Below are 25,260 nucleotides of genomic sequence, written 5' to 3' on the forward strand. Positions count from 1 at the left end.
GAGGAGGAGGAGGAGGAGGAGGAGGAGGAGGAGGAGGAGGAGGAGGAAGAGTGGGGGGAGGGGGAGGAAGGGGAGGAAGTGGAGGAGCAGGAAGGGGAGGGGGAGGAGGAGGAGAAGGAGGTGGGATTCTAAATGTAAAAAGACTGGATTCTCTAGTGCTGGCTTAGAAGATGGAAGGGGCCATGAGCCAAGGAACACAGGTGGCCTCCAGAAGCTGGGAATGGCCTTCAGTTTATATCCAATTAAAAAAATGAGGATCTCAGGTCTACCACCTCAAGAAACTGAATTCTGCCAAAAATCTGAATGAGCCATGGAAAAGATCCTCCCCCTAGGACCTTCAGAGAGGAACAGACCTCCAACACCTTGATTTTAGCCCGGTGAGGAGACCCATGACTTCCGGCCTACAGAACTGTAAGGTAACAAATGTGTTGTAGAAGTCACTAAATTGGTGGCATCTCACTAGGGGAGCAAAAGAACACTAACACAGGCTCACACGGTCTTATTCAGAACAGGATGTTCTTACCACTTTGGCCTTGGATTACCCACAAGAGAGAACAGCTATCATTTAGGAGAAGCAGAGGGAAAAGAATAGTATGTTCATAAGGAAGGGCCACTGTTGGCTTTAAGACTCTCCTTAAATAAGTTTTCCCTTCAATAGGATATACACACATATTGGAATTTAGTCAAATATTTGGTTTAGCAGCTTAAAAAGAAAAACACTACAAAAATGAAAAGATTCAAGATTCTACCAATAATGATGAACAGGGTGCCTTATTCTTAACCCTAATAGACTGGGGCCCAGGGATAACTGCAAACGACAGTAAAGGCCACCCAGTAATTAGGTGCAATGGTTCTCATCAGCAGTCACAAACTCAGCCTGTGGAGCTTATGTTAAATGTAGTTTCCCGGGTCTCCTCCCCAAAGATTATCATTCAGAAGTTTTAGGGTAGGACCTAGAAGTCTGAATAATATCAAAATGCAGAATTTCAAAATTTTGTCCCCTAATGAATGATTAATGCTGCTGAAGTATTCCCATCAACCGTTCTCTCACCAACCACCTAAGATCTCTCCCATTCTGACTGAAGCCCAGTGCAATTCTTGTCAGGAGTTAGCCCAGGAGCGAGCCCATCTAGCCAAGTAGGCAGTTAACAGTATGTACAATTTTGGTACAAACAGACTTAAGACTTGATTTTGCTCTTGCTCTTGCTGACAGAGTGTTCTGGGCAAGTCACTTAAGGTCCCTGAACCTCAGTTTCTTCATCTGTATAAAGGGAATGACAAGGCCTTCCTACCCATAGAGTTGTTACCCCAATTTAGCACAGCTCTTGGAACATAGTAACTATTCAGTTACTGTGATTATTAACACCACCATTAATTCCATTTTTAGATGAAGTCTGCACAAAATATTTATCAGCAGAGGTAATTTGAATTCTTTAGCATTTTTCATTCCTGTAACAGTATCTGGAAAGATTAAATATTCAATGGAAATAAGCTTCCACTCTGGACTGCATGGAATTGAGTGTGTTTAAAAGATGCTGTATTGTTGGTGAGGGGGAATAAATAAGTAAAAGTAACCATAATATCCCTATCTCTTTGAGGCTATATGTACCTAATGAGGCACAATTTTATTTCAAACCTCTAAAAAGCCTGGCTCAAGCAAAACAAAAACAAAAATAAAACAAAACACACACACACACACACAAAAAAAAAAACCCACCATTTTTCCCAGCACAAGCAGTTAGGGAATTTATCTCTTTTTCACCTTAGAACATAAAATCCCAACCACATGGATTGTTTGAGACCAGCCCTTGCCAGTGCTGAGTATTTTAATGGCTAACCAGGCCTCCATTCTAATATGAAGACTCTGAACAACCTGTTCAAGGTCACAAAGCAAGTTAAACAGTCTCAACATCCAGGTGAATAAGAAGAACATACACAATCATGTCACTGAACAATATACACAGTTCAGTAACATGAAACTGAATAGACACAAACTGGAAGCAAAGAGCCCAGCGTTCTTGAGTCCATGCTGATGACAGATGAAACTATCATCATTAAATGGCCTGTAGTTGGGGTCACAACTAGGAAAATAAATCAGAGAGTAAAAACTTAGTAAAATACAGATATATGAAGAGTAAATTGTAAAGAATGATGTTGGAATACAGTACCTATTCCATTACTTTCTTCCTATATATTTTAGTGTTCTCCCTCTCCCTGCTTGTATTCTTTCCTCTGCCTCTCCTTTATTCTTTAGAGAAAAGGTAGGCAATGTTAACAGATGAGAAAAGGGGCATTTAAAGAAAGTCTTCATGCTTGCACCTGCTGGTCCTTCTCAGTCTACAGTCCTCTGGAGAGAAGAGGATTATCAGTTGGGGGGAAGGCCATTCTCCTATCTTCTGTTTCCATAAGGGCCTATTATAAAAGCAGCACTTCTGGCTTCTTCTCTACACTCCTTTCTCACTTTCCTGAGAAGAAAGGGAACTGACTTAGCTCACTGGTGAGAGGGTAAGTGTCTGGGGTCCACTGAAACTTATTTCTCTACTGTAGTGATTCTCATGCTTTAACTGCACCATAATCACAAGGAGGGCTTATTAAAATACAGAATTTTGAGCCCTACACCCCAGAGTCTCTGCTTCAGTTCATCTGGGTTGGAGATCACAGATCTGCATTTCTAACAAGTTTTGAGGCAACGCTGATGCTGCTTGTCTGGGGACCACACTTAGGGAACCCACTGCTTTGCTGAATGAGTTTAAAGTATTCAATGTCATGGTCCTGATGTGCCTTGCCCCTTTTCTCTTTAGCAGTAGCTTGTCCTCAGGACACAAGATCTCCCATCCCTCCATCTGGTAAGCAACCCCAGGGCAAATGTCCAGCAAGTCTGCCTGGAATGAGGTAGACAGAAGTTAAAATTTGGGGATAAAAGGTATGAGGAAGACCATTTGGCCACAGGCTGCAATCATGGTCCAGTTCCATCAGTAATAAAGTGGTATTCTGAACTCTGAGAGGTCTGTATTTATTTCTCAATCAGTTCAGAGAATAAAGAGAACAATAGTATGAATTATCAGCCCCTTCAACCTAAGAGCGTTCAGCATTATGATCGTGGCAATGACTAGGAATTCCAAAAGCTGTGCCCTCATTTTGCAAGCAGTGACCCTGTCTTGCCTAAGCCATAATGCTAAAGCCAAATGACACCAAGTGTGCATACTGAATAATGTTCCTGCTCTTGAAGAACATGTAGGTATCACCAAAGTGGAGAAAAGATATAGGGCCTTCAAGAAATTCAGCCTCAATTACTTCTCTGGGTCAATCACCAACAATTGTCCAGACCAGGTTGGCTGGCTTAATAGCTCCCTCCCTACTCACAGCTAAGCAAAGCTCCCCCCAACCCCACCACCCCACTGGGCACTTCCTGATCACCCCTTCTACACATTTTCCATCCTTGGGTCCAGCAGCTCTGATTCTCTGCTATGTCCTGCCCCTCCTGCAGATGATGCTTTTGAGTCTCAACTCTCAAGTGACACCTTGGCTTCAAACCCTAACGTGTAGCTAGTCTTGCCCCATCTGAGTTCAGTTTCACACAGCTCCTGGAGCCCTTAACAGGGCTCAATATCCCCAGTCCCTCTTTATCTAGGAGAGAAATCTGGATAGCAAAAGGTTTTCCTTAAGAAGAGCAGAAAATTAAAACACAGTCTCTCAGCAAACAGAAAAGACAGGAAATAGTGAAACCCATGCCAAGTCTTGCAGGTTATAACCTCACTGCTCCCAGGGAGCCCATCTCAGGGCTTTTGTAACTTCTTTTTCACCAACCTAAAAGGCTCTCCTGGCCGCCGAGAGACAAAATGGCACCCAGGGACCACATCCTGCCTGGATGTGGCTCATTAAGTATCTTTTAAATTTTGGAGTGAACACATAAAATTAGGGATTAACATAAAACTCAGATTTCTATTTTCTCTTTTAGAATCAGGAAGTCTAGCAATACTGAGGCCACATTTCTACATGGTAGCACTGGGCTAGGCCAGTGACAGCTGCACCCTTTAGATAGGTGTAAACAGCATGCCACAATCCTATGATCCCTGGCTACTCTCATTTCCCATAGAGCATACATAAATGAACAGTGGTTAAGCATAAGCTCTATTACTTGCCATTGTTAATTTCCTGAGCTACCCCTGAACTCAAATTATTAGTACTGTGCTGTTGAGAGACCAAAATACATGCATTTTTTTTTTCCTCCTCAGTTGGTAGTTGCTTCCATTCTCAGTCCTGAAGCCATAATTGTAGGAATCATGAACAAATGGACAAGTACTTACCCCAAAGTGGCACAGGCTCATGGAGGGTGTAGGTGAGGACAAAGAGGGTAAAAGGTCTCAAAATAAAAAGACAACCAATCTCCTTTTCAACATCTCTAGCTCCCTGATAGATAAGGACTCAAGAAAGAAAAAGTAGCCACATCCTGTGTTGTTTAGGGCAGAAATTCCATAATCAAAAGTGACCAAGTATAGAAATTTATAGCAGACTTAATTTTAAATTACATATAAAGCAAATAAAAGTTGTTTTTGGAAAAACCGTCACCTGGCAACCCTTTCCATTTAGAAATAAGCTAGACCAAAAACAAAAATAAAGAAAGAGACAGACCACTGAGAAAGGAGAATCATTACCTAATTAGGAAATTATCACAGTGAAATAAAAGCATACAAAGATCTTTCTTTGTCTTGAATCATCTGTTATTTGCATGTACAATGAACCAGTTGAAAGTCCTGCTAATCCACCATCAAATGACCACAGTGTCATGGCCAGAGACTTGCCCCAGAGTGGCACAAGTTTGGGTACCTTTTGAATTCTTGGTCTTTGCCCATAAGATTAGATTAGTGGGGGGGCACCTGGGTGGCTCAGTCGGTTGGGCGTCCGACTTCGGCTCAGGTCATGATCTCACAGTCCGTGAGTTCGAGCCCCGTGTCGGGCTCTGTGCTGTCAGTTCAGAGCCTGGAGCCTGCTTCAGATTCTGTCTCTCTCTCTCTCTTTCCCTCCCCCACTCACGATCTGTCTCTATCAAAAAAATGAATAAACGTTAAAAAAATTAAAAAGAAAAGATTAGATTAGTGGGTCAGTGGTCAAGGGGAATATTTGATTTTTAAAATTCGTCCTTCTCTTTTTCACTTCTCTCCTTCCAAGGCCAGCACTTCAGTGGGAAAATAAAATATATTATAACTACTTCGCTTTTTGTCTTAGAGACTTCCCAGGACAAGAATGGATTCCACAGTGCTTTTCCTCCTAGTTCAACATAAAACAGATCCAAAAGTGAATCAGGAGAAATTTTCAGTAGTCTACTAGGAATCTCTCACAGGTTGTGTTCACTTTGGGATCTAACTTTTCCATGGATCCACCTGAAGAAACAATGCAAGGAGGACTAATACTGTATCTACAGTGGAATAGCCAGCCCACTGTGAATACTAACAAGATCCCTTGGGAATATAATTACAGAGGGCTTCCACACAATGTGTCACATGCAGGAGGGTGTTTTGTAAACTCTATACACAAATATAAAGTATCTATGGTTTTTTGAGCTGGACATGATACAACACTCTGTAAATCTGGTATTGCCCTGATTCTCAGTGAAGATTCAGTTCAGAAGAGAAGATCTCAGCGCACTGTTTATCCCAGATTAGAATCTGAGTTGATTAACTTTGCTCACAGACAGAAGCAAGTAAAATTAAATCAGTGAAAACTATTAGAATACTTGCTTCCTAAATGTTTCTTTTTTCAATTATATACTTACTTCTTAGGAAAAATAGTTTTTTTTTAATGTTCATTTATTTTTGGGAGACAAAGAAACAGAGCATGAGAGGGGGAACACCAGAGAGGGAGGAAGACACAGAATCCGAAGCAGGCTCCAGGCTCCCAACTGTCAGCACAGAGCCCCACGCAGGGCTGGAACCCATGAACCATGAGATCATGACCTGAGCCGAAGTCAGACGCTTAACTGAATGAGCCACACAGGTGCCCAGGAAAAATAGTTTTTTAATTTTAGTCACCGTTTCTATTTTCTTACACTGTAATAATTAAAAAAAAAAAAAGTTTAATTTAGTAAAGATATTTCAGTCCCCAAAAAGCCATAAGAGAGCATTAGGAGCCCTGACTCTTTGGGAATGAATATAGACTCTGCTTTTCATTAATTATATCACTTTGGGCGAGTTGTTCTGAGACTTGGTTTTCAGAGCCAAAAAATTAAGACAATGAGAATAATACCAACCTCATGGAGTTTAGGGAAGGATTAATGAATAGCAAAGGGCTTAAGAAAGGGCCTGACATTTTGGTAAGGGCCCAACAGATCCTAGGTATTATTTTAAATGTTAGTGATTCATGATTTTTGTAAAATCAGCAGTCCCAAAAGTAATATATGTGGGGATGCCTGGGTAGTTCAGTTGGTTAAGCATCCAACTTCGGCTCAGATCATGATCTCACCATCCGTGGGTTCAAGCCCCGCATCAGACTCTGTGCAGACAGCTTGGATCCTGGAGCCTCCTTCAAATTCTGTGTCCACTCTCTGCTCCTCCCCTGCTTACGCACTCTCTCTCTCTCAAAAATAATGAATAAACATTAAAAAAAATTTTAAGTAATATATGTGTGTGCACACTGCATATTATATGTATATTATAGGCATATAATTTTAATTTGCAGAAATGACATTCACCAATAACTGATGGGAGAGTTGTTTATTAAATAAATGCCTAGATGAGGTTAATTATGTTCAAACACTGAATTTGAATAATTTAAGTAATCAGTGAGGCAGTTCACTATCTATTTGTAAGACTAAAACCATACAGAGCTGGTTCAGCCCAAGAGTAAATAAATTCAGGTTACTCATCAAGGGTTTTTTTAAACACAGATCTGGCCCACTGCCTGCTTGCATACAACCTTGACCTCTAAATGGTTTTCATGTATTTAAACAGTTGAAAAAATCAAAAGAATAGTTTGTGACATGAAAATTACAGTAATTATTATTTTAGCACCCATAAATAAACTTCATTGGAGCACAAACAAGCTTATTCATTTACTATTGTCTATGGCTGCTTTCTTGCTACAAGAGCAGAGTAAGGTAGTTGAAACAGAGACCACATGACCCACAAAACCTAAAATATTTGTTATCTGGCCCTTTATAGGAAAAGTTTCCCAACCCTTGGTCTAGACTGTCATTTCTATGAGGGTAGAAACTGCTGGAACCTATCTCAATGTCTGACCTAAACTATTTTCAGTAAATATCTGATGAATAAATATGATATCAACATGAAGGTGGAGCTCCTCCTATATCTTAAGGATAGTTGTTCTCAAACAACAAAGAGCCTTTTTCAAACAGAGACCAAGAGAGGACTGCTCCAGTCCGTACAGCCCAACTAGGGTCTTTGTTATCCTATACTTTTAATGGTGGAATTTTAGGCTACACCTAATAACAAGGTCAGATCATAAAGACAAACTAACACAGGAGTTCTGCATTCATCAGTAGTATATTTTTTAATTTTTATTTGGGAGAGAGAGGAAAAAAAACACCAGTGGGGGAGGGGCAGAGAGAAAGAGGGAGAGAGGGGAGAGAGGGGAGAGAGGGGAGAGAGGGGAGAGAGGGGAGAGAGGGGAGAGAGAGAGAGAGAGAGAGAGAGAGAGAGAGTCCCAAGCAGGCTCCTAGCTGTCAGCAGAGTCTGACGTGGAGCTCAATCTCACAAACTGTGAGATCATGAACTGAGCTGAAATCAAGAGTCTGATGCTCAACCAACTGAGCCACCCAGATGCCCTAGTAGTATATTTTTAAGAAAAGGAAAAAATGGCATCACAAAGTCACAACTGAGGAGAATTCATTTGGAGAAAAAAAACATTTATAAAAAAAAAATTCCTATGGGCTTACTTCACTACAAACTTATTTCTAAATATGGCTATAAAAAGTTTGCAGGAGAGGCACCTGGGTGGCTGAGTGGGTTAAGCATCCTACTCTTGATTTCACCTCAGCTCATGATCTCCTGGTCATGAGATCGAGCCCCGTCTCAGCCATGGAACCTGCTAAGATTCTCTCTTTCCTGTCCCTGATCAGGTGCTCTCTCTCTCTTGCTCTCAAAAAAAAGAAAAATTGTTAAGGGGCACCTGGGTGGCTCAGTAGGTTATGCATCTGACTTCGGCTCAGGTCATGATTCTCAAAGTTCATGGGTTCGGGCCCCACATCAGACTCCATGCTCAGAGCCTGGAACCCGCTTTGGATTCTGTGTCTCCCTCACTGTCTGCTCCTTCCCTGATCATACTCTGTGTCTCGAAAAATAAATAAACATTAAAACAATGTTTTTATGTTAAAAAAAATAAGGGTTTGCAGGTGTGTTGACTGGCTCAAACAGTTCAGTCTCCCTCCAATTCTTGATTTTGGCTCAGGTCATGATCTCAGGACCATGGGATCTGGCTCCACACTCAGTGTGGAGCCTACTTAAGATATTCTCTCTCTCTCTCTCTCTCTCTCTCTCCCTCCCTCCCTCCCTCCCTCCCTCTCCCTCTGCCCCTCTCCCCCAGTCACACTCCCCCTCCCCTAAAATTATTTTTTTTAAGTCTGCAAAGTCTAAAGTGGCAAAAACAAGTATAAATCCAAATCACAGTAAATATTGGATCTCACTGCAATCTATGTCAGTCTGACAACATCCAGAGTGCCACCTTCAATCTAGGGAGCATCAACTATAAAAGTATAGTGACAATCTGGTTTCTAGAGGAAAGCTATCAGCATGGTGACGGGTCTAATCTAGGCATCATTTCAAACAAGGCAAGTTGCTGGAACTGGAGAATATTTATCATGGACATGAAATCACAGTCCTCAATCTGAATTATTTAATTCATGTAAAACATTTAATAGAATACCTCAATAAATATAAGCTTTAATCATCATCACCTGAAGAATTATAATGTAAAAAAGCAAATTTTTCTTATAAGTTTTTCTTTATTCCCTTAGAAGATTCAACCTTGATATACACAAATGCATATCAAGTTACTGAATAAGCCATACCTAAATTATTATTAATTTGTTAGTTTATGTCAAAGTTCATTTGGAATTTAGTATCAAGTAATTATCTATATTTTTCTCTCTTTACTAGAGTTTTTTGGGGTTTTTTGGGGGGTGGGTTAGGTTTTGGGGTTTTTTTTGTTTTGTTTTGTTGTCAAACTAACGAATTCTCTTGCTCTAAAGAAGACAAAGCAAAGACATTTACTGTTCATGAAGAGTCATGTGTTTGTCACTTCCAGCAGGAATGTGATTAGTTCTATCCAATGGGTTGTGAGTAGAAGTGATGTATGTCACTCTAAGCCAAAGCAATTCAGAGCTATTATGTGACCCTCTAGCTCCTCTTCCCCTGCTAAGATGGTTTGGAAGCCCCCTGTTAAAACAGCAAAATCACAAAAATCGCAGCAGCCTGGGTCTCTGAGTCACTGCATATAGAACAGCTAGCTGTTCCGGAAAACAGCCAGAGCACACTGACATTTGTGTAACAAGAAATCAATGGAGATTTCAGGGTCATTTGTCACTGCAATATAGCCTACCCTATCTTAACTCACACAGAAAATCTGTGCAGAAGGAAAACTTGTGTCAGTCTGTGATCAACCAATTTGGGCCATTTACAAGGATTAGTTGAATCAAGTAGGGAAATTTCCCAAACCTTCCTCAGATTTTCTGTGCATCTTTATTATTTCATTTCAAGTGCATTTAAAGGTTATTACCACACCTACCCTTTTTCAAAGGTAAGTATTTAAGACCAAATTCTCTGTGTTATTTATTCACTTATTACTAAAACTCAAGATCTTACTGAGACATACAATAAGCGATGTACATTGAGTAATGTAGCCACTGACAAATCTTAGCTGAATATATTGTTCTCCCACGTGGTTCTTTTCCTGTTTTATGACCCTTAGGCTTCATTTCAGGAGACACATGTGGCAGTGGAACTACTAGGCCACAGGCAGACAAGATGGCGTAGTGACCTGAGCAAAACTGGCTCAGTTCTCCTTTGTTAGCAAGCAATCAACAAGTATGCTGTTAATTGGACAGACTGATTTCAATGGGGCCGTGAACACAGAGACATGCTATCTCCTCCAGCTGGCAGTAAAAATATCCAGTAAGATAAGGACTCAAGCCTATGTCCTTCAATACATTCCTGATTTTAAACCACTGGAAATTCTGGAGCCTGGCCCAGACAACAGTAAGGTATAAACTTCTACAGTCCTGGGTTCAAATCTCAGCTCAACTACTGACAGCTGTGTGACTCAGGCCAAGAGACACAGCCTCCCTATTCCTCAGTTCTCTGCCCCCTTCACAGAGCCTCTGAGAGGATTTACTGGAATTGATGGTGGTCGGAATAGTCATTATACATTATACCCTTGTTGCCTCAGAACCATGGAATTTTTAAAGTCAATCTGAATTTCTATTAACTTTGTGTTTTATTACAAGCAAAACGTTATTCTTGGGTACATATAAGGCAGTGAAGAATATATCTTTGGCTTTACCCTTAGATTAGATGCTGTCTAATGACTATCACAATGATAAATTCTATCACTTTATCTAATCATCTTCCAATGTGATCAAGTCCTTGCCAGAAAAAAAAATATCTGGAGTTAAATGTCTGTTCATTCCCCAGAGGAAACTGAATTTTTTGAATTCCTAAGAATTTCCTATTAATTATATACTTTTGCCACTTTCCAATTCTGATTATGTATTTTTATACTCCAAGTACACTCCCCCATGTAATAATTTTTATACTAAAAACCAATATCAATGCAGCCTAATCACAAAAAATAAAATTCAGACAAATTCCAACAGAGGGGCATGTTACAACCTACCTGACTACTACTCAAAACTCTGAAGGTCATCAGAAAAAAAACAAAGAAAAGCAGAGAAACTATCACAGCCAAGAGGAGCCTAAGAAATGTTAATTAAATGTAATGTGCTATCCTCAATGGGATCCTGGAATGGAAACAGGATTTTATATAAAAACTAAGGAAATATAAATACAGATTTTCGCTAATAATGATGTAACAATATTGGTTCATTAATTATAACAAATGTACCACACTAGTATAAGACCTTAATAGGGTAATCCATGTGTCAGTGTGGGGCACGTGGAAAGTCTCTGTACCATCTACCTAATTTCTCTGTAAATCTAAAACTGGACTGAAAAATAAAGTTTATTAATTTAAAAAAATGTTACCACAATTAGATACCATTTTCACATCAAAATGGACGTAATCAAAAACAAATTGCAATTGCTGGTGAGGATCAGACACTGGAACTCTCATACATTGCTGGTAGGAATGTAAAATGGTGCTGTCACTTTGGAAAACAGTCTGGTGGTTCCTCAAAATGTTAAACAAATTACCATATGACCCAGAAATTCCACTTCTAGATATATGCCCAAGATAAATGAAAACAAATGCCCCCCAAAATACTTGTTCACAAATATTCATAGCAGCAATGTTCATAATAGCCAAAATGTGGTAACCACTCAGATGCCCATCAACTGATCAATAAATGTGGTAGGAACCACACAATGGACTATTATTCAGCCATAAAGAGTGAAATTTTGATGCTACAACATGGATGAACCTTGAAAACAATATGCTAAGAGAAATAAGCCAGACACAAGAGGCAACATATTGTATGACTCCATTTATATGAAATTTCAAGAATATGCAAATCTACAGGGAAAGAAAGTAGATTTGCCATTGCCTAAGCAGGGGATGGGTATGAAATGAGGAGTGTTAATGGATATAGTAAAATATCCTAAAATGGATTTATACTTTAAATGAGTGAATTGAATGGTATGTAAATTAAACCTCAATAAAGCTGTCATGTTAAAAAAAAAAAAAAAGGCAACGTCATCATGAGCACCAAGAACACTGATGGAACACTGTTTAATCCTAGTCAAGGCAAAGGTTTTAACAATGTCTGGTTAATATGAAAACTTTAATTTCCCTGAGAAGTCTTGCTGCTTGATTTTGTAATACTCTTAGTAAAATGCCTAAGGGCATAACATAATGGAAAGAACCTATGCACACAGAAGGCATGAATGAGTCTTTTTAGATTAAATGAACAATATCTCTAACATAAGGCCTTCCTAAAGTGTGCCTGAGATGTGAAATAGGATGCAAAAGAATATTCCCACTGATATTTAATAAATTAACTTGCAAAAACGAGTATCATGGTCCACTCTATCAGTACACTACCTTAGAATGCAGTCATTTCCTCTGAATTACTAGAAAATTACAATGTTTTTAGTCTCCCATTAATTGTCCCAGTCCTATGAGAAATTGAATACTAACCTTGCAGAAAACTTCAATTAAGGTTTTGTCGCCCATAGCACAATACATAACACACAAGGAGAATATAACTCAGTAAAAATTCAGCAACATGAATTTTTTTTATCCTACACATTTCAGATTTATATTAACAGGAAATACAATAATTTCAAAAACCAAACTACTTTGTTCAAAATTAAAAAGATGAATTTTTGCCCATATTAATCAAGTCTAATTTCATGAATCAAGAACTGAATTACAATTGACCCTTGAACAACAGAGGTTTGAACTGCATGGGTCCACTTATAGGCAGATTTTTTTGTCGATACAGTACAGTCCTGTAAATGTATTTTCTCTTCCTTGTAATTTACTTAATAACATTTTCTTTTCTCTACCTTATTCATCTGTAAGAATATAGCATTATAATACATATAACCTCCAAAATATGTGTTCACTAACAGTTCATGTGATCAGTAAGACTTTATTTTAGTTTTTTTTTTTTAAGTTTTATTTGGTTATTTCGTGAGTGAGAGAGAGCATGCATGAAGGGGGGCTGGGGGAGGAGCAAAGAGAGAGAGGGGGAGAGAGAGTATCCCAGGTAGGCTCTGCACTGTCAGCACAAGCCTGATGACGATGATGTAGGGCTCAAAGCCATGACCATGAGATCATGACCTGAGCCAAAATCAAGAGTCGGATGCTTAATCAACTGAGCCACCCAGGCGCCCCTCAGTAAGGCTATTATGTTATCAGTAAGGTTTCTGGTCAACAGTAGGCTATCATCAGTAAAGTTTTTGGGAATTCAGAAGTTATATGTGGATTTTCCACTGCAGGGGAGAATGAGAGAATAGGTAGGCATCCCTAACCTCCAAGTTGTTTAAGGGTCAACTGTACTGTTAACATTAGACAAACTGTGAAACTCAGGTAGAATAAAGTTACTTACGGTTCTTGTTTCATTGACCTGCAGGAAAAACAGGCATCCAAGTCTCTAGTAGATCAGTGTATTAATATACATTTCTTTGAGCATCTTTATAAGCCACTCTCTTACTCCTAATTTGATTCCTTGTAAAACAATATAAAGTAGTTCAAAAGGAATATAACTTCAACTTATATGTGTCAGTTTATTTCAGAGGTAAAATGAGTTTTATATACATTATCTACAAGTAAAACATTATTATATATTATTATTTAATTCATTTCTGGAATTAGTTCAGAATTCATGTGAATCTACAAAGATCCTTATATTTTAACTCAAGCTATGCATCTGTCTCCTGAAAACGGACGGGGTATCTCTCAAGATTTACTGTCAGTAAAACACAGACAAGGGGTTAGCACTCTAAAAATAAGGCACCAGGGGGTGCCTGGTTGGCTTATTCAGTAGAACATGGGACTCTGGATCTTGAGGTCATGAATTTGAGCCCCACATTGGGTGTAGAGCTTGATATCTAGATAGATAGATAGATAGATAGATAGATAAAATAAGACACCATAGATTTTGAGTCTCTATAAGCAAGTAGAAGCTAGAAAGTACTAAGTATGTGGTGGGGAGGCTGTGGGTATAGATTCATCCATTCATTAATTCCTTTTTATCTTATATTCATTCAACAACTTATCAAGTTCTGACTATGCATTAGGCAATGGAGACACAAAGTTAGATATAACCTTGCCCTCAAGAAGCTTACACTCAAAAAGAAAAAAAAAAAAAAAAGCAGCAGCAGTTCACATTCTACATGGCCATCCACATCTGTGGCCCCAAGAACTTAAAATAAATCTTAGTGTTATTAGATTTTATTTTTAAAAAAAGTTACATTCTTTTTTGTTTAATTATTTATTTATTTATTCATTTAAATAATCTCTAAACCCAACATGGGGCTCGAACTCATGACCCCAAGATTAAGCGTCACATGCCCTCCTGATTAAGCCAGCCAGGAGCCCCTATTAGAAGATTTTAATCTAAAATGTGTATGATACCTTTCAATTTAACTATTTAATCTTATTTAATTCACAACAAAATACAAACCACCACCACCACCAAGGTTCAAATGGGCTGCATTACTCCCCCACCTAGTGTACCTCTTAGCTGTAGATTGTGGGCAAAGGGGAGTCAGTTAGCTCTGTCCCACTCACTATGCTGCTTCTTTTATCAGTCAGCTAGCAAGTGGTAGCACCAGGGTAGCAACTTCTACTCACAAATCCACATTTTTTTGCTTTTCCAAGAACAATGTAGTTCTCAGGACAGGATACTTTTTAGGGGATACACACGGAAGATTCTCAAAATCTCCAATGAGACATAAATGTCTTTCCCATTTGTGAGTATCCCCCAGAAAGATGAACAAAAGGGACCACATGGTCTTAGTGCTCTTTAACGCCCAGACACAAGCTCTTCTAAACCAGTACTAAACCAGTAGACATTGCCCCATTTATAGCTAAAGCAATTCTGAAGAGACACCACATTGTCATTTACCCTAATCTTTCAGCACTTGAAGTCAGCTTCAAAGTATCTGTTGAGGACACCATACTGATATCTTTAGCCTTAACTTTTGAATTCCCTTGTCTTCCCAGAACAATCCAGAACAAGTACTACAATCACTAGACCTAGCAATTTATTTATTTTTGTTTCATTTTTATCATCTCTCTCAGAAATTCAAACCAGTTGACCTTTTACATTTTACATATTTTTTGAAAGACATTAATGATAATTTTTGCAAATCCAAAAGATGACCTATTAAAATCAAAACCAAGGAAAAGTATTTTTAGGTATTTATCTAAGAGAGTATGAACTATAGATTAATGCACTGTAAGAAAGAGGGTTCCTCCTCTTCTGATGTGTTTGGGGGTTAGGAGGGAACTGACAGAGTAAGCCAAGGTAAGTCTATGACCCAACACTGCCTGAAGACTGAAGTCCAAATCCCGATAACCTCATACTCAAAATGCTCCACAACATTCCCTAAATGCCTTTCCAGTCTTATCACCCTGCACTTCCCCAAAGTGAACCAGAGTATTCATCCCCAACTGGACCTGCACTTCCCTGCTACACCTCCATTCTGAGGTTCAGTCACCCCTTGTCTGGAATGCCTCTTCCTCTCCCTGCTGACCATTCTCTCCCCGGTGAGCATCTGCCAACCTTCAATGACCACCCACTTCAAATGCCCCCTCCTTCATTATTTGCTATATGTAGACTAATGCTCCCTCATTTCAGCTGGCTTTCAAAGATGCATAAAACATCAGAAGATGGCATAAATCATCACTCCCTCAACTCTGTCCTGCCTCCCCTACTTGTTACAATGGAAAGAGAGCCTTCCTTCATCTCAGCCCCATCACTCTTGGCTTCGATCATTCCTACAGCACGTGGCACCAGCTGCCCTGTACTGGAGCCATGAATTCATGCATCTCAACTCTCCTATAAGACTACACATTTTCTAAGGGCAGGGAAGGAACTTTTTGCAATTGTGTACATCCCACCTCTTAGCTCAGAGCTTACAAACTATTCCAATAATACTTGCTGAATAAAGTTTAACATTATCCAGATTAGCAAAAATAAAACCCAAGTATGTACCCCTTGAATATACCAGTGGTCCATACTTGGTTTGGGATTCACTCCTAACATCATCTAGCTGATACTGGCTGTTCAGCTTTCCATGGTGGAATGGCCATACTGACTAAACAGAAGTTATTTAAAAATATGTGATATAAGAAAAGGACTGATTTCTAGTGAGAACTGGGTAGTGGGGGTCTAGAGTGGATAAGGAACTTCTAGAGGACAGACAGCAAGGGGCACAAGGCACTTGGTAAACGAGACTAAAAAACAAAACAAAAAAAAAAACTTGAAACATCAATTTTGTGAAGGCAGTACAGTCTCAAAAGAAAACTATTTTTTCCCTAGCTCATCTATTTCACACTTCCTTTATTCCAGCCCATTGTTTCTCAAAGTGTGGTTCCCAGATTATCAGCCTTACTTGGGAACTTGCAGAAATGAAATTCTCCAACCCCATCACAGACCCAAAGAATAAGCAACTCTAGAGATGGGACCTAGCAGTCTGTTTTTCAACATGCTCTCCAGGCGATTCTTACGCATGCTTACATTTTAGAACACATTCAAGTACCTGCAGTTTCCCAAAGAGGTCAGCTCTTTCTTGTCTCCACGCTTTTGCTCCTGCTGTCACTGCTCCACGGAATGCTTTTTCCTCCATCTATTCTCAATAGACTGAACTTGTGTTTTCAAGGCTCAGCTCAAAAGTCTTGACACCTTCCTCAACCCAGTGAACAGAATTAATGGCTCTCCCAAAGCTTCATTCTGCCCTTCCTCCTGGTGTTTACTCCTGTCACAGGCTGTCCCTGTGTCTGCTTCCTCCATCTGACTGCAAACACATGAGTACAAAGGACATGTCTCACTGACAGCTCTGCCCCCAACTCACCTTCCTTTATTCAACTGCAGCCCTTTGATTTGGTAGAGGAAAGAAAATTATTCTTCTGCAATAAGCCTCTGATTGACAATGAGCAGCCTGCTGAGAGTCATCCAAGCCCTCTAGCCCTAATGAAGATTAATAAATATCCTTATCAAGGAACATCTGAAGTCCAGGAGGCAGTTGTTGAAGGCCCCTCTGGCAATGGAGAAATCTCTTGAAGAGCACCATAGTCAAGGCTTAGCCACAAACATATTTAGGATTTTATAAAAAATATAAATTTCATTGAGAAATTATTCCCTCTGCTCAGTAAAATATGGATTGGTTGGATGAGCACTGGATTTGGAGTTAGATGAAGCCCCAGGAGGACAGGGCCTTGTATCTGTCTTGGCTAGCACTATGGTCCCATGCTGAGCTCAGACATTTTGTCAGATGCTGAAATTAGAAGACACAGATAGGAGTTCCATCTTTGTCCCTTTTAACTAGGTACCCTCAAGCAGGCAAGTCAATCTCACAGTCTTGGCCATTTATCAGTGAAAGACAGCAAAGTCAGAAAATTATTATAACTATCAATGAATACCTTACCTCCTTATCTTATAGTTTACTAATTGCTTTCACATTCACTGCCTTGTTTGATCATTAAACTAGAAGGCCTCCCTTCTCATCAGGTCAGACTTTGCCTCTTCATCCGCAGCCCTGAACACAAGCCAAATGATTTCAGGTATCGAAACTTTAAATTACCCGAAGGAGCTCATTCTGATTAACCATTATGCATTCAGAGATTCTCAGATTACCTTTCTCCAGTGACAGTGATCTTTTTTTTTTAATTTGTTTATGTTTTGAGAGAGAGGGAAAAAGTGGGCGCACAACCACGAGCACACGAGGAGGGAAGGGGCAAAGAGAGAGGGAGAGAGAGAGAATCCCAAGCAGGCTCCATGCTGTCACCACAGAGCGTGACTCGGGGCTCAAACCCACAAACTATGAGATCATGACCTGATCCGAAATCAAGAGTTGGACGCTTAACCAACCGAGCCACCCGGGCACCCCTCCATTCATAGTGATCTTGAGTTTAACTTGGGCTATTTGAGGATAAGAAAAGGGATAAAACAAATTGCTATTATTGTTGTTTTTCCAAAATTAATTCACTTGCATGACAACTTTGCTAAAAAAAACATCATTGAATTTATGTGAGCTGTGTTTCATGGCTGACACCTTACTGACCTGATAACACTTAAACTCTACAAGAACTAAGCCACTCTTGAAAATACCACCTGGACCAAAAGAATGTCCCAATGAACCTAAACCTGAGGACAGAGAAAGGAAAAAGGGACACTTCATCAGAATAAAATGCTAAGAGAGCCTTCAGATGAAAGAATTCAGGAGTATGAAAATTTTGGGTTTGTTCCCAAAGGTTATAAATACTAACTTGATATTGAGCTAAAGGTTCAATTATGTACTAACTTGGTACTGTCTTTCCACCAAATTATTGATGAATAGCATTAAAACCTAAGCAGAGGCTCATTTATCAAACCTCAAAATTCTGTTTTGCATTGATTTTTATCTATAAACAGTACACTTTGAGCATGTATCATCAAGGACAAAAAAAAGAGAAACCAATATAGCTACAAAGGATGGCATTTAAGATGACAAAGTGAAATGAGACAAAAAGTCTACTTGTGACTTTGATCATTCACTGGAAATGAGCTGGTTCTGAACCTGCTTTTCTTTCATTTCAACAGTTTAATCTAGATTCTGAGCACCAGCTATGGGAACAATGTGTGAATGCAGCTGGTACTTTCTAGCTAAGGCATTCAAATTGCTTGATCAACATCAGTTTGAGGTCACAGATTGTCATGCATCACTTTGGATTTTACAACTGTGATCTGTGGGGTAGGTTTACTCTTTTATTCATAGAGTGCAGAGGGCCCCAATTGGGAATTTGTTGTAGGGAATAAGGTTTAGACAAGTAGACCTTGGTCCAATGCTTAATTACCATTCCTGGTCCTCTTACACACATTTACCAATGTTTTAAACTCAAATTCAACCCAAATTCTATTATGACGGCAACTGCTAAAATCACTTGTTTCTTGGTTCTCCAGCAAATTGAAGGGGATTTTCATCATTTTTTAACTTAGAAAAAAAAGGTGTTATTTCTTGGATCTTTAAACTATTTATTGAATTTATCAATAATAAAGTAAATAAATGTCAACTATTTCCCCAAAAACCTTTTGCTTTTTATCATGAAGAAGGCACCCTACAAACCTTCCATCTTACAAAGACCATCCATCCACCTCACCATTGGAAAAGACAGTTTCTCATGTTTCCTCTGTGGTTGGCTTAGATTTTTTGAAGGAGGCATGTCTGTGTGCAGTGAGTTATCATTCAAATATTCTTGTAGCTTTATAGCTCTGAATTGCTTAAAAGTAAATAAAAATTTAGTTTCTTATCAAGTCTAAAGTTCTTTCACAATTGGGCTTTATGAGCAAACTATCTGTAACTCTACTGAAAGATAAAATACCTTCTGATGAAACAAGTGTTTTAAATAAGAAACTCCCCAATCATCACTCTAACATGTGCCCTTTCTGTGCTCATGGTATTACTAAAAAGCAACTTGCTTTTACAGAAGCCATGTTACATGCTTCTCACCAAAAACAGGCAATAAGTAGTTTGAGACAGAATAGTACAGAAAAGATCATTAAAGCCGAAAGACCCTCACATCCTGTGATCTTTTATGTCAGCAAAATTTCCAGCAATCAAGCTTGTGTAACCATTTTATAACCCATAAACTTGCACATAGTACAAAGGCCTCTTTCTCATTCTCCTTGATTTTCATCATCATCAAGAAGAAATGTGGAATTGGATCTTTGTTCAGGGAAAGAGCTGGGTGATAATGATGACTTCTTGGATGTTGTGATGGGTTGAAATGGATGGAGGCCAAAAGCTAGGGGCCTTTCCTTTCATATCCATACCACATGCCCTGGGAAAGCACAAACGAGGAGAAAGTGAAACAGAAGCGAGAATTGACAGGACTCAGCACAGAGAGGGGAAGAATGCTTTCAGTTGGATTCCATGTTGAGACTCCCATGAGAGAGTAATTAGGTTCATCAAGGAGGTGGATGGGAGGCATTTTCTCAAGGGCAACTCACTGGTCAAATTTGGGGACTGCCAGTTCTGACTCTAAACTATTGTCTCTGGGGGCACCTGGGTAGCTCAGTTGGTTACGTGCCTGATTCTTGATTTCAGCTCAGGTATGATCTCACAGTTAGTAGGATTGTCTCTCTCTCTCTCTCTCTCTCTCTCTCTCTCTCTCTCACTCTCTGGCCCTCCCCTGCTCGAGTGTGTGCGCACACATGCACTCTCTCTCAAAACAAACATTATTTTTAAAAAGTAAATTGTTATCTCTTACCTGGGGGCCTTCCCTGAGGTATCTATGCTCACCTCCAACCACAACAAGTCCACACTGACATCAATTTTGACTGATGTCATAATAAAAAAAAGAGAAGTAATCCCTCTATACTTGGCCAAACCTCCCCCTCTACCCTGGTAAATCATCTCTCAAGCTCTGTCCTCTCAGCTGCTCTCTCTTCTTAACTGCTTTATAAGAATAAACATCACTACCAGTTGAAGACGGTGATCAACTACATTATGAATGTCAGTGGAAGAGATGTGCCATCAACAACTCCCTCAATGCTGTGTGCACAATGAAAAGGCTGTGTTTTGATTTGCAAAATGGCTATTTGCAACATCTGTTCCAAGTAAACAATATTTCAAACCACCTTTTGAACTGAGATTTTGAATTCAGAACCACTGCCTTCTGTCTTGTTTTTCCAAGTAGACAGTCTGATCACAATTCTCTCTTAAACCTACTCCCACAGCCATCACCTTCCACCTCGTGGTAGTGTAAAATATATCTCCCCAATACACTCAGTCCAAGGTCTTCTGCCCCAGAGAAGCGAGGCTACCATATTCTTTCCAGACTCAACTCCATTGTGTGCAGACTCTCAGGACTGCAGCCTGACCCCTCCTCACTCTGTGTACTCAACCTGGAAACGGCCATTTATGGCTTGTGTCTTATCTCTTCTGATGATGCAGACACCCTCCCAGTGGCCACCAAGTTCCCCCATACCTCCTTTTACATTGTTCTCTGAGGTTTTTTGATCCAAAGAACATCTCGAACTGTAGTGCCCTGCTGCCAACTCAAATTAAACTTGAGTCTAATAACCGCAAAAAGTTAATGAAATGAGCTAATAGTGAGGAGATGTGAACAGAGGCTCTGCCTACACCACCAACTAGCTTATTAGTTAAGCATAACTCATTTTCTCTTCTTATAATAAGGGAATGGTCTAGATAAAGTAAGTAGGATAGGTCTATGATTTTAAATGCCTACCTTTGCTTCCGATTCTGTGTCTCCCTCTCTCTCTGCCCCTCCCCCGTTCATGCTCTGTCTCTCTCTGTCTCAAAAATAAATAAAACCTTAAAAAAAAATTTAAATGCCTACCTTCCCCAAGCCAAAATACACTTATTTATTCATGTAATAACTACTGTCTAATATTGCAAAGCTATTTGCCTAGCATTGTGAAGAGTTAACCATTCCCCAAAGAGCTTATCATCTAGAATGGGAAACAACCATATCAATAACTATAAGAAACAGAAAGAGATAATGTCACAACTGGAGGTATTTATAAGATAAAAACATTACAAGCCCATTACCAACACACCAAGCCTGAAACTCATTTTCAGTAGATCTTTTCTCCTCTGCATCTAGTCTTTTACCAAAACCTTTTTCCGGAGTGCCTGAGTGGCTCAGTCAGTTAAGCATCTTACCTTTGATTTGGGCTCAGGTCATGACCTCACGCTTGGTGAGACTGAGCCCTGCATTGGGGTCTGCACTGACAGTGTGGAACCTGCTTGGGATTCTCTCTCTCTCTCTCTCTCTCTCTCTCTGCCCCTCCTCTGCTTGTGCACATGCTCCCTCTCTCAAAATAAATAAACTTTTAAAAAATGTTCAAAAAAAAAAAAAAAGAGCCAACATGCTTAAATGCAGGCCTGGGCAACTCTCCCCTATTATGATTTTACCCCTTCCCCAGCACTCTCCAAACTGATCCATAATCTGTCATCAGAATATGAGAATCACCCAATAGGCTGGTTTGACTTGGCCACTGTCTTGCTACAGGTCTAAGGTGGCCTCCTCCATATTATACAATATCCACATCAAATCACTTTACAAAATGGTCCATACTTCAACTCCCTCCCACAAATGGTGGCTGAGAACATACTTAGTGCTGGATGAGATGTCGAAGTCATAGGCTTTAAGCTCTAAGAGCTTACAAACTGTTGGGAAGTTGGAACACATGCTAATATACAATAATCAGGGATACTAAAGATGAGGGGGACACTAGCAGCACAGACAACAGTAATAAATGCTATAGGGTTCAGAAGAGGGAGAGCTACTTTCTGGCTGCAGTAATCAAGAAAGGCTTCTAAGACAAGATCACACGTGACCTACACCTTGCAGTATGGGCAGGACTTCAGGGAAGGAGGCAAAAAGACATTCTGGGCCAAAGGCCCAATGTGACTGAGGCAAGAAAAGGAGGGAGGTTTCAAAACCACCAAATTGTTAGGTGGGGCCTGAGTGAGAGGGCATTTTTTGAAAGGTGTTTACAAGGTACTATCAAGCTTCGTAATAAGCAATGACTAATTTTCTGCTTCAACTAGACTACATGTAAGAAGGTAGAAGAGAAAAATAAAGTTTAATAATCTACCCAAACTGGGAAGAGAGTATCAGCAGGGTTAAAAGAGCCCTAAAATCAGAAAACCTGGGCCCAAGGCCCAGCTTTTGCCAAGGAGGGGCTCTAGCAGCAACAGCAAGTCATTTAACCTCATAGGTCTCGGTTTTCTTATTTGTAAACTGAAGCAGCTGAACTGGCTGACCTCGATGGTCTCTATAGTCCAAAACTAAACCAACTGTATATTATTTCTGTATTAAAACATTCATCATGGGAAAGGGGGGGGAGTGAAGGGAAAGGAAAGTATCTGTATTCCCTTTCCATATAGGTTTCTCTTCCTGAACTAAAAATTTCTTTTTCTTAAACTCATTAATTCTATGTATATGTCTCCCACATCATAAATGTAATACTTTACCTAAATAATGTTCAGTGTGTGCCCCCTTACCTAAAATTCTGTGGCTCATGAGTTATCCAACAAATTTGTGCAGCAGGGCCTTAGCCTCCTACAAGTGTATCCAATACCGCAGCTCCAGGGTAAAATATCTCTGGATGAGCCATAAGATGTGACCGGATAAATAAAGGACAGAAAAGTGAGAACTCGTTACTCACCTAAAAGAGCACTTCGTTTTAATAGCACTAAATGAAGCCTGAAACAGAAGTAATGGAGAAAAAGTAAGGGGTGGGGGGAGTCTTATCTTTCATTAAGTTTCTACTTTAAAATGCAGCTGAAATGCTTGAAGTGTCTGGCACGGAAATTCGCTGAAAGTTGACATTTTTTGTACTGCATCCAGGGGCCCCTTGCTCCAGGAACGGCACCAAAACCAGAAACCACGGATGCGATTTCACTCCAGCCCTATTGATCTTATGCACCAAAAGGCCAAAGGCAAATAAACCACTCGCAGAATTGAAGTGAAACAGGCTGGATCAGAAAGCCTCGTCAAGCAGCCACCCAAAGTTTAAGAGACAGAGAGGAATATAGAAAAGTTAACAAAATGCCTAACTTCAAGCAGGGAATCATAATTCAATTCTCAGGGTTACTGTGTAAGCAGCATAAATACATGATTTAACACCTGCCCGCACTCCAGGCTGCCGGACTGGGCAGGTGCACACCCGGAGGTCTGCTGGCGCCGCACTGCACAGCCGGGCGCGGGGAGCCGCCTCTCGAGCGAGGGAAACCGGAGAGACTCCCCTCGAGCGGCTGTGCTACAGAGAAAAAGTGAAACTTTGGTTTCTGCCTATTCTTCCAGCCTTCCTCTCGGACCCCACCACCGCGCCCCGTACCTGCCGCAGGCGTCGAGCGCGCAGCTCCCGCTCGGTATCCAAACACTCCCGGCTCCACTCTGCGGATACCACGCCGGGGCCACCTAGCTGCTGCGCTCGCACCACTACGCATGCCCGGCCGGCACCCAAGCCAGCAAACTCTAAATCCACTTGCCGGGTTTTAGCTGCGGTTCCTAGGGGAGAGGACCAGAACCCGGGAGCCGGAGTTCTGCCCGGGAGTGGAAGAGGAGTTGCAGGTGCTGGGAGAGGTGAATGGGCGCTGCTGCAACGTTATCCCTATTGCCCACAGTTACCCAGAAAGTACCCTGCTCCAAGCCTAAAGCTGACCGTCTACACATTTGGAAAGAGCTTAGTAGAGTGGTCCTCAAACTTGAGCATGAATCAGAATCAGCCGGAGGGCTTGGTAAAGCATAGATCACACATCCAGAATTTCAGATTCAGTTGGTCTATAGTGAGGCCCAACAATGTACATTTCTAACACTTTCTAGGGTAAACTGATGCTACTAGTCCTGGTACCGCTCTTTGCGAACCCTTGGTCTAGAGAAAAGATATTTGGTATTAAAACAGGGAAGTTTTCTCACCACCAAACCCCCTTTTAGGATTTCACATAACACTTCCTCTTCATTTAACAGCCACACCTGCTTTAAAAATAAATAAATAACTACAGCTCACACTCAAACAAAGGTGGGATATTTCCTCTAGCATGTGAGCCAAGTAAATGGGATGCAGCCTCAGGAGTTTGGGCATACTTTGCCTGTAGCATAATCTACAGCTTTGATCCCTCCAGTTCTGTCCAGGCAACACGAGGGGTCCCTATTTTGTTGCCTCTTTAACTCAAAGTCCTATGTGGTCCCTTAGTGTCTAGTGCAGTACTGGGTACAAAATAGGTACACAAGAAATCCTGAAATGGTATCAGCAGGGCTGGAGAGACGAAGAAGAAGCCTGTTGAAATCATTTTAGGAACCCAAAGTAAGTGATAAGCAATTAAATATGGAAATAAATGGGCTGATAAGGATTTCTACTTGCCTTCCACCTAGAGAAATCAGTGGATTTAGTATCCTTATCTGAGCCCAGATACACAGGAAGACTTGAGTACATAAGTTCTCACAAAATATTTCTTAAAAAATTAAACACACCTCTGCCATGTAACTCAGCCATTCCACTCATAGGTATTACCCAAGAGAAATTAAAACGAATATTTACACAAAGACTTAAACACCAATGTTCATAGCAGCTTTGTTTCACAATAGCCCCAAACCAGAAGGAACCCAACAGGTGAATGGCTAAACAAACTGTGGTATATCTATGCAATACAATACTACTCCACAAAAAAGGAAAGAATTACTCATAGAGTCTTCAACATAGATAAATCTCAAAATTATTACACTAAGTGGAAGAATCCAGAGACAAAAGTATGATTGATTCCATTTACATGAAGTCCCAACTAACCTATAGTGACAAAAAGCAAATCAATATTCCCCTGCAGCCACGGATGGAGGGAGGGATGAGCTGTAAAATGGCAGTAAAAATCTTTTGAAGATGATGGAAATCTT

General features: G+C 40.2%; 1 protein-coding gene across 1 annotated transcript in view; it reads right to left on the bottom strand.

The window, feature by feature from the left end:
* PLS1 (plastin 1) overlaps positions 1-23,808 on the bottom strand; it is a 103,016-nt gene extending 79,208 nt beyond the window's left edge. The window contains exon 1 of the mRNA XM_049628716.1: positions 23,708-23,808. The gene's annotated coding sequence lies outside the window, so the exon portion shown is untranslated. The remainder of the gene's footprint in view (positions 1-23,707) is intronic.
* Positions 23,809-25,260: the final 1,452 nt, after the last annotated feature.

The sequence above is a fragment of the Panthera uncia genome, chromosome C2 (assembly GCF_023721935.1).
Source record: "Panthera uncia isolate 11264 chromosome C2, Puncia_PCG_1.0, whole genome shotgun sequence".
In the NCBI taxonomy this organism is placed as follows: domain Eukaryota; kingdom Metazoa; phylum Chordata; class Mammalia; order Carnivora; family Felidae; genus Panthera; species Panthera uncia.